Source organism: Echinops telfairi, unplaced genomic scaffold (genome assembly GCF_000313985.2).
Source record: "Echinops telfairi isolate 266 unplaced genomic scaffold, ASM31398v2 ScPeMD7_5868;HRSCAF=6743_0, whole genome shotgun sequence".
NCBI lineage: Eukaryota > Metazoa > Chordata > Mammalia > Afrosoricida > Tenrecidae > Echinops > Echinops telfairi.
The window spans coordinates 16,232,623-16,243,185 of NW_022109767.1; the positions used below are offsets into that span (position 1 = coordinate 16,232,623).

Here is a 10,563-nt window from a genome sequence, read left to right on the forward strand (position 1 = left end):
GATCATTTTATAACCAACAACATTATCCATAAATCAGTCATAAACCAGGAAATGAAAGAAAGATCTAAGATATCAAAAAGGTGGCCATAATCTTATACCCTAAAGCTTAAAGCTTATGCACACGGAACTAATTTCACCTACGTGGAACAAGCTAATGCTTGACAGTGCCAGTTAAATGAGATTTTATTCTATTTAGAAGCCCCCTTGCACAGTGCAATAGTGCCCCAAAACTTTGAAAACACTAATGTCTCTTAGAAATGGTCAAGATGTTACCTAGAAGGTAATGGACTCAGAGGACACAAAAGGATGGCTGCTAAAGAACAGCTCACTAGGAAGTCACATTGGATCTTTACAACACGAGGCTAGCTATTAATTCATTTCACTTTTTTGTCCAGAAATCAGTGAAGCTACAAAGAAGCAGATGCTCCTGATTATAGCAAGGCCTTTGTCATGTTCCTATTTTGAATCAGTAATCTGAAACAATAATGTATCATCCTTAAGAAAGAAAAGGAAAATCACAGATGGCCCCAGAAGGGAAATTTTTAGGGATCATTTAGGTCAACTTCCTTATACATTATTTGAGGAAATTAAGGGCCAGATAGGTTAATTGATTTTGCTACAATCTGTTTGTTCTGAATCTCTATTCAGGGCTTAAAAAAAATGCTTAATCTGTCATTCTTAGCTGTCGGGTGACTGGGGATCACTTTGGAGAATTTACTAGTGTTGTAACTATGTATTTTCAATGGGAAAATACACAGTCCTTTCACAATTTCAGATATCTACAATAACATGATCAGGAGTGATTCCTTATTTTTGTTATTTCTAAAATTATTTAATATTTACATTATTTTAGAGGTAGATTTCAAAACGTTTTTCTTTTACCCACCACACAGCCCTTGACTAGATGCCCTGCATTGGTTTTGTTAACAAACATATGCTGTTGCTGCTGTGAGGTGCCATCAGTGGGTTCCAAACCATCGCGGCCCTATGCACAACAAAACTACACTGCTAAATCCTATGTGATCTTCACAATTGTTCCTATGCTTGAGCCCATTGTTGCAACCACTGTGTAAATCTATCTCCTTCCTCTTTAATGCTGCCCCTCTACCTTAGCAAACATGATGCTTGTGAGACATTTGCTAAATCTAATCATTGTGTCATTAATTTACCCAATGGTTTAGAATTAAAGTACTACTGAGTAAAGGAAAATATACATGAATAGGAAAAATTTTTAACCTAAACTATATGAGATGCTCACTTATATTGGTTAAAAACTTAAACAACTGAACACTGTTTAAAAAAGCAATGAGGGTCAGATACAATACATAAATTTCCATAATGCTCATTCCCAATGGCAAAACTATGTCTGCAGGATTAAGATATATCAGAAAAAGCAAAGACATATCAGAAGAAGCAAAGAAAGTATGGAAGTAGTGCACATATGGTAACCAATTATTGAGTAACTTCAAAGCAAGAGAACTTCCAAATCCATGACCTTGGGATAGCAGTTCTCTGATTCTTCTCACAGTTCTAAAGCTGTTTTTCAGTTCCTTTCATCTACATCTGTGGTGTTTAAGGTAAAATCTTCTCCCTTCAGATAGTTTTCTAAACCACATACTTCTGATATGGTCTTTGAAAAATGCTGTTCACCTAGAAAAAGCAGAATCTAAGATCCAGGTAATCTGGAGTACATAGGCAGAGTCACCAAGGGAGGAAAAGAAACAGTCAAAAATACATACTTAGAAACATAATACTCGGGGGATTCTCCCATGGGAATCTCTCCTTCTTAGAGACAGATCAACAGAAATGAAATCACCTTCTCGGAGACAGACATGTTCTCTCTCCTCTGGTCATGAATTTCTATGGAAATTCACTGATCAAAATGATAGGAATGTTTATTAATTTGTGGTGACGAGACAAGAGACAATGCTATATACCATGAACTATTTAATCCTTTCCCTCTCCCCATTAATACAAACTAAACCCAGCTGAATTGAGACCTCTTTTGAAGAAATTAATTTTAAGATGTACAAATAAGGGAGCAATAAATCAATCATAAGCATTAAGGAAACAGATCACAACATTGGCAAATGCTTTGTCTTTCCCCATTGAGGGAGATGTTGGCCAACAGTTTTTCACATATGCCCTCTGTTATGTTGAGAAATGTCCACTGTGATGTTGAGAAATGTCCACTGTTGAAGGTTTACTAGGAATGGGTTGCTATTGGTGGTGTCTTGAAGTTCGTTCCAATCGTATATACAACAGAAGACAACATTGACTAGTCCTGCGTCATCCTCACAGTTGTTATTATGCTGGATCCCATGTATACATCCAGCTTATCGAAGATATTTCTCTTTTTCTGGCCCCTATACCTTACCAAACATCATGGCCTTTTCCAGGACTGGTCTCTTCTGTCAACAGGTCCACGTACGTAAGTGGAAACTCAACACCCTTGCTTCTAAGAACATTCTGTCTGTGCTCCTTCCAAGACAGACCTGTTCTTTTTGCAGTTCATGCTTTCAATACTTTTCCCAGCACCGATTCTTCTTTACCCTTCTTTATTCAAGATCTAACTTTCACATGGATATGAGAATTCACATATGTCACTCCATTGTTTTCTTTCCTGCCTAGTTTCTACTGAGAATTCCAAACTTATTTCTATTGATTTTCCTTTATAAGTCACTGTTTCCCACCCACCCCTACCTGTTCTCAAAATCCCTCCTTTTCTTCAATAATGGAGATTTCAACTATGATAAGTCATGCTGTTTTCCTTTTTAGATCAATCTTGTTTTGGTTCTTTAAGTTTTCTGAGTAGTTATTTTATCCTCATTTATAGTGTTAGGGAAGTTGACTTCCATTGTTTCTTGTACTATTTTCTTGGTTATTCCTCCTTTGGCTACCACAATGAGACATAGGCTGTTCCTCGTTATCATAGGTAGGTGTGTTGTGGCAACATGGACAATGAACACATGTGGGATTAGTTGAAGGGCAGAGAGATAAATGGCTCAGAGAGCCTTGCCTTTCTTGTCTCTCGCTCTTTGGTGATTTGACTAGTGTGTGGCTGCCTTACCTTGTTCTCTGCCTCAATTTGTAAGCTACACTACCTATGGGACACCTAACCGTGAACTGTGTGACTGTAGTTTTAGGTTCCTTCAAGACCTGCTTCGCTACGCTACTGGAGTATACATCGCTTGAGCTGGGGACTGTTAGACCCTGTCATCTGGCTGACTGTTGGTGACCTGCCTTGCTGTTTGCTACCTGTTCCCGGATAGCCTGAATTGCTTTACAGAGGACTACCCAGTGGCCCTCAAGACTTGAAGGACCGCCAGTGTCTCACAACTGTACTGCTTTATATATTAATTGTTTATTTCTTATGCTATCTATCTATATAAATGTATATAAAATCATTAGTGTCCTGGTTTTGTTTCTCTAGAGAACCCTGTCTAACATACTCACGATGAATTTTCACATCACTCTTATACTTTCTTCAGATTTTTTTGATGATTTTTTTGGTCGTTGATTGTTTCTCTTGTCACTTGTATTAGAAAGAATTATTTAAGAGTTCACTAATCTGGTTTTCTTCTTCAATTCTATAATTCAGTTCTTTTACTGTGTCTTCTTATTTCTATTTTATTATTATTTATTTTCTGAAGTTCTTTTTGGTGAAAAAATTCTAGTTTTTATTATTTTCCTCTACCTAGTCTAGGTATGTAAATACCATTCTCCAGAATTCTATTTCTGATGCTTTTTTTCCCTGAGAAATGCCTTTTTTCTTCGTGTGAACTAAATTTCTCCAAGATGCTGTGATGCGATTGTTTGTATTTAATTTTTTATTGCATTTGGGGGAGAACTTATCCCTCATCATCTTTCTTTTGTTGGGTGTAATTAAGAACGTGAGTGTTTGTACAGTCATGTTTTTCTATTCTTACAGCAAAATTGAGGGAAGGTTTGGCTGGTGTTTGGGGCTGTCTATCACTAATCCAGTGATAGAGTGGCTAGTGACCCAAGCACATGAGTTGCTGCTACTGTTGGAATGGGTGTAAATCAGACATGGGAACAGAAATGATGTCTCGTGGGGCAAGACAAGCAAATAAATAAATAAATAAAAGAGAGAACTAAACAAGAGCTTACAAATAAAATAATTAAAACTATGCTCAAAGCACAGTAAGTTCGGCAAACAACTTCAAGAAAAAATAATAAGGAAACTGTGTTAAAGGACAGGGAAGTAAAACCAAAAGGAGAGAAAAAGGAAATGCATGATCTACATAATTAGTTAAACCAGTGTGTGGCATAAGGAAAAGCAAAGAAGAAAAGTAAAGAAAAACTGAAAATGTATTTTTCTAAGAGAGAAAGACTAAGGGAAAGTCAAAGAAGAAGAGAGACATATAAAGAAATAAATTAAAAAGAATCAAATAATTAAAAGAAAAATAACAAGAGTAAATAAAGAAAAGTAAAGAGGCACCTGGGGAAGATGCCGGATCCAGGGAGGAGAAAGCGTTGGGGGCAGGCTACTCAGATAGCGCAGTACTTCTGTAAGCTGAGAATTCTCAGTGCCAGGGGTAGGTTGTGAGGGAGTGGATAGGAGGGTATTGGATGAGTTTCCTACCAGTCTAGCTGGTATTTGCCTTCAGAGACCCTATCCAGAAATAATTAGCACAGTCTCAGATAATGACTGGCATCCGGATTTGTTTCCTGAAAGGAATTCTCCTGGGTCCGGAGGATTATGGGCCAAGTGGATGGTTATGGAAGGAAGTATTATTCACTCAAAGTGATTGGCAACAGGTCACTTTCCCCATATTATGCTTTGCATCATTCTGCGGAGGGGGCGCTGACATGTGTCACACTTGGCTGCATGCCACACATACTCAGAACTATACAAGTGAAGTTCTGATAGAGCAGGGTCTGTACTGTGGCTTTGTAAGTGATGATGACTATGTGCGACAGTAAGTGTGCCAGTGGCTGTGTTTGCTGGCCACTCCTATGGTAAAAACGAGGGTGGAGCCAACACGGGAAAGCGCCTCCCTTCTCGTTGTCAGCCGCCTGTTTTGGCACTTGTGAGCAGATCGGATTATGACTGGCCCTCGTCAGCCGGATGGACAATTCACTTGTTTGTCTGTGTCCTTTCCTTTGTTTAGCATCTCCTACTTTCAGCATTTGATTTTCAAGACTTGAAAGAGTTCTTGTGCAGCAGTTTTATCCAAAGAAACGTGTCCTATCATGTCTTGACTGCTGCTTCCATAAGCGCTGGTTGTGGATCCAAGCATGATGACGTCCTTGAACATTTCATTCTTTTCTCTGCTTATCTTTTGTGAAGATTTTGGGTTTTTTTCCATTGAATTGTAATCTGTAATAAAGGCTGCAATCCTTGATATTTATAAGCAAGTACTTCAAGTGCTCCTCACTTTCAGCAAGCAAAGTTGTGCCATCGGCATACTGTATTTCGGTAGTGAACTTTTCTCCAATTCTGATGTTGTGCCTTTTTTCACATAGTTGTATTGACAAGTAAGTATAATCAATCCTCTAATCGGTATAAAGTCTCTATGATTAGAAAAATAACTTGATGGCATTGGATCTTAATTTTGTTTTTTATTCCCTGGTTATGCTATATGAGCTGTGAAAAAAAGCAACTCATGTGCATTCAAATGAATCCTGTCAATATCTGTGTCATCTACTGTCATCTTGCATCACACAAGTGTCAATATTACGCTTAAGAAAATGTCTATTCTCCTTTCTGCCATAGAAGTTCAAGAGTAGCACATTGGGCTCAAAGCCATTGTTTTTCCATATTCATTATAGCAACATTGGTGACCCAAACATCAACTCTTTTGAAAATGAAATTTTACTTTTATTAAGATGCATACAGGATTCTGCTATATTTATTAAATGGTTCTTGAAGTATTTGATCCTTGGAGGAAGGTAGAAGATTACATCAGTTTTAGGGGAGGTATCATCTTCCGAAATCTTTCTGAAAATCACTCTTCTTGAGAAGTCCTCCTTTTCAGGATTTATTCAGTTTTTCAAGAAACTCCTCAAAAGTTTCACATAGGGAGTAAGACTGGTCTTCTTATAATCTCTGGTTCTGTTTGACATGAGATTCAGCTTCATTTTCCATTCCATTGGTGGAAATTATATCTAATTCATGACAGATGGAACTTATCAGTGCAATGGCAAATTGATCAAACTGATCCACCTTTTGTAAATCAATAGGGACAGAAATGTGACCAATTTTTGATGAATACTCAATGGGCTCTTCAGTAAATGGCCATTGCTTTGCTAAAAGTCGTGGGAAACAGTACTGGCGCATGATCCCCCACTCTGTCTAGTGTCTGTATTTTCCATTTTTGCTGTTGTTCTTATATTGACAGCCTATTTGCTTCAAATATTTCAAAAGCTGTAGTGAACTGTGGTATAGTTGGAAGTCTTGAAGGTCATCAAGTATTGTTTCAGGAACAAGTGCTAGAAACTCATCCCAGCTTTCTTTATTTTTCAAGAATCTCTTGACAAATCACAGCATATTCATTTTTTACTATGTTTACAGATCTATGCTTACTATGCTTACTGGTGAAAGGGAGAATTTTTTCACTGAGGTGAATTTTCTTTTTGATATCTGCAGCACCCTTTACAAGACTCAGATACTCAACTATTCCAAAATGCACTGCAGAGGGTAATTTTCTAACGGATTCATAACAGATCCAACAATGAACTCCTCTTCTTCTGGAATATACCATACCCAGAGATGATACTTAAATCCAAAGTCCTCCCTCAGTGCTCTGTCGATGATGTGGATGGTCATTGTTATGAGGGCTCAACACTTAGGACACATGTCTGCAGATCTACAACATCTCCTCACATGGTCAGGGTCACTCATATCAAGGTCAAACACCAGTTCTTTTTCCTGATCCTGCAAAGCTCCCAGCTTCACTGTATTGTATTGACTGAGTCTGTGGGAATATACTGCGCCTATATCAATCTTGTCTGGATTCATTTTCTGCACCTTCTTTCCCAGATCACTCTGGTTGCTGGTTGTTGAAGGATTGGTATCGAAGATAAATATCATCTTTCCATGTGAATGAAAATTCACGGTGTTGCAAGTAATTCTTTATCACCCACCCCTCACCTCATCACCTTCACCATAGTTCCCAAACAACAACTCTTGGTTATTTAATTCATTAGGTTCTCATTTTTAATATTTTGACAATTTCCTACCCCTTTGTGAATTGTCCTTAGGGGGGAAAAATATCAGGATGACTATACTGTTCACCTGTGACTTTTCACTTCTCTCAGGAATACTTTCTTCACAGTCCTGCCTACTTCGGCCTCTTTCGATCGAGGCTTATGTGTTTATTACATTTTCAATAATTCTTGTCAGCAAGTTAGCTATTATCTCATAGCCAGAACTTGTAGTCTTGCTTGGTACATTTTCCCGGAACAAGCTTCCTAAGCTGTTAAGGTGTGATGAATTTTTTTGTTGTGAATTAAGTAGAGAAGGTTTATATTTTTCAGTCCATCAACACTGTATTCTCAACAGTTAAAACCACTCACGAACCCTATCCCTCCCCCTCCTCCATCACCACCACCACCGCCGCTGCCACCACCTCTTTATTGTGTTTATTTCCCTCTCTTGATTTCTCTTCTCCTTCTTGTGAACCTCCATCATTCCTTTCACCCAAGTCAATACCTGGACCCTCTCCCCTGTTGCTTCATCTTCCAACTCTGCCACTCCCTCCCATGGGAATCTCTGTCTATTCCCTTTGGTATCCAGATTTTGTCTTATTAATTATACTTATAGTAGTGGTCTCACACAATATTTGCTTTGGTTTTTGATTAACTAATGCCATTAATGTAGTTTTACTGTAAGACATCCATGTCATGAGGTGTCTGATGGTTTTCTTATTGCTTTATAGCAATTCAAAATATCCCACTCTGTGTATGTAGCAAAGTTACCTATCCTTTCTTCTACTGATGGGGACTTTTGGTTGTTTCCAACTACATGTGATTGTGAGCAGTTCTGTGATGAACATGGGAGCGCATATACAGCACTACCTTGGTTGTCAAATGGTTCTAAGCTTGAAATTTCCACTATTGGAAAAGTAAAGCTTGAAAAAATTTGCCCAGTGTTCATAACTGCTCAATAGTCAAACTGAAAATCAACTTCAATAAACGTCGAGAGGTCAAGCGTGAGTCACAAGTGACCTATTGCTAAAAACACAAAGTTGTGACACTGCATGAACCTCCCACTCAGACAACATGTAGTTCTTGTGTTAGTGCACTAAAACATTTATCATCCGGTTTTTTGTGTGACGTTCTTTGTGTAAAATATCATAACCATGTCTCCAAAGAAAATGACTGACGCTAGCATTAAAGCTAAGAGGAAAACTATAAGAAACATGATAGAATAAAGAAAAAAGTCATTATAAAATTTGAATCAGGCCACTACTTGTATGATTTAGTGGCTGAATACATGACTAAGTTGTCATTATCAATATTTTTTAAAAATGCTATTAAAGCAGCTAATGTTGCAAAAGGTGTGACATTATTAACCCTGAAACAAATAAAACATATCATAAAAAAGATTGAAAATTTAGTGTTGGTTTGGATAAACCAGACACAACTGGATATATAATCTCCATAGTGAATTTTTCAGAGTAACATTTGGGTCTCAGAATCAATTATTTGGTTTTCCATTATTTTTTATGGTAAAAAATATGGTGAAATTTCGAACATTTGGTGTTTGAATACAAATGTGGAATGAATAGAGTTTGATTCCGGAGGTATCATTGTATCTATTTGTGTTAAAACTCTTACTTCTATAGGGTATATACACACCAGAAGTATTACTGGCTTGTATGGCATTTCTGTTCTCAGTTGTTTAAGGTCTTGATGTGAAAGGTAGGAATATTGTGCCAACCTGGCCAATAAACACATGTGGGATTAATAAGGTTGAAGTTTAATTGAAGGGCAAAGAGATAAATGGTTCAGTGAGTCTTGCCTTTCTGTCTCTTGCTCTCTGATGCAGTTATGCAGTTACCTTAGCTAGTTCTCTGCCTCAACTTGTGAGCTACACTACTTGTGGGACACCCAACCCGTGGACTGTGTTGCTATAGTTTGAGTTTCCTTTGAGACCTGCTTCACCACACTGCTGGTATATACATCATTTGAGCTGGGGACTATGGGATCCTGTCACATGGCTGACTGTTGGTGACCTGCCCTGCTGTTTGCTGCCAATTGCCTGCATTGCTCTACAGAAAACTCAGTTTGCTTCCTTGACTTGCAACTAGCAGCCTTTGTGAGTTGAAGGACTGCCAGTGAATTAACTGTCTCACAGAAGTGAGTTGAGCTGAGCCATTTGTACTGCTCTGTGGACTAACTACCTGTTTATTTCTTATGTTGTATCTATCTAAAAAAATCATACATGTCCTGGTTTTGTTTCTCTAGAGAACCCTAACACAATTGCCATCATTTCCCACAATGATTGTACATCTTTACAGACCCAACAGCAATACATGAGAGTTCTAATCTTTACTAATTCAAATTTTCTTGAATTAGGTTGTCATTATCAGCATATGGTGATATTGTTAGTTTGATTTCCTATCCATGAATATGGAATATTCTTTCACTTATGTAACCTCTTTTGTATTTTTTACAAGAATGGTCTGTCGTTTTCTGTGTACTGATCTTTTATTCTCTGGTTAGATTTGTTCCTAACTGTTTAATCTTTTGTGCTGTTAATGTAAATGAGTCCTGGTGGGCTAGTGGTTATTCTGGGTTGCTAACCACAAGGCCAGCAGTTCGAAACTACCAGCCATTCTGCCGTTGAAAGATGGGGCTTCCTACTCTTGTAAAGAGTTGCAGTCTTGGAAAGACCCTGTCGTACAGAGTCGCTTTAAGTTGAAAGGAACTCAATGGCACTGAGTGTGGAGTTTTGAAGTTTGTAAATGGTATCGGTTTCTCAATTTGATTTTCAGTGATACTTTCGTTAATATGTAGGAATTTGATTTTGTAATGTTAATCTTGCATCCATGTATTGAAAACAATGTAATCATTTTGTCCTACGTATGAAAACATGGATATGCATAGTCCAATCTTGGATATATACATAAATCTTTGTTCCTTAATCTGATTTTCTCCCCCTATGAAATTATACTTAATAAGTCATAGAATTTAATGATCAATTTGTGCCTGATTTTAAGTGTCTTTCTTCTTAATTGATGCATCTTTTTTCTACGATTACCACGACTCAGAAAACAGCACAGCTGTCTATCCTGGAGGTTCAGTGATAGCAAGAGGACTTACCACACTCTAGTGGTGTTAACAATTCAGTTTCTAAAAACGATTAAAACTACCAAGTACCAAAACAAAAAGCTGTAGTTTTCCTGTGAGAAATGCACTTTTAAATAATCCTCAAATATATGAAATATCTTAATTTATCATGACAGCTTGACTTAAAAAAATTATCTTGACCTTAAGTGAATCTCCTTTTGTAAAATATGCTATGGTATTTTTAATTTAGTTTCGACCAAAGGGCATGTAGTAAATCAAGTTATAAAAATTTATTTTATTTTT

The 10,563-nt window shown here is 37.4% G+C and overlaps 1 pseudogene; it reads right to left on the reverse strand.

Annotated features, from left to right (window-relative positions):
* Positions 1-5,947: 5,947 nt before the first annotated feature.
* Positions 5,948-10,563, reverse strand: part of LOC101645105 — a 6,859-nt pseudogene continuing 2,243 nt past the window's right edge.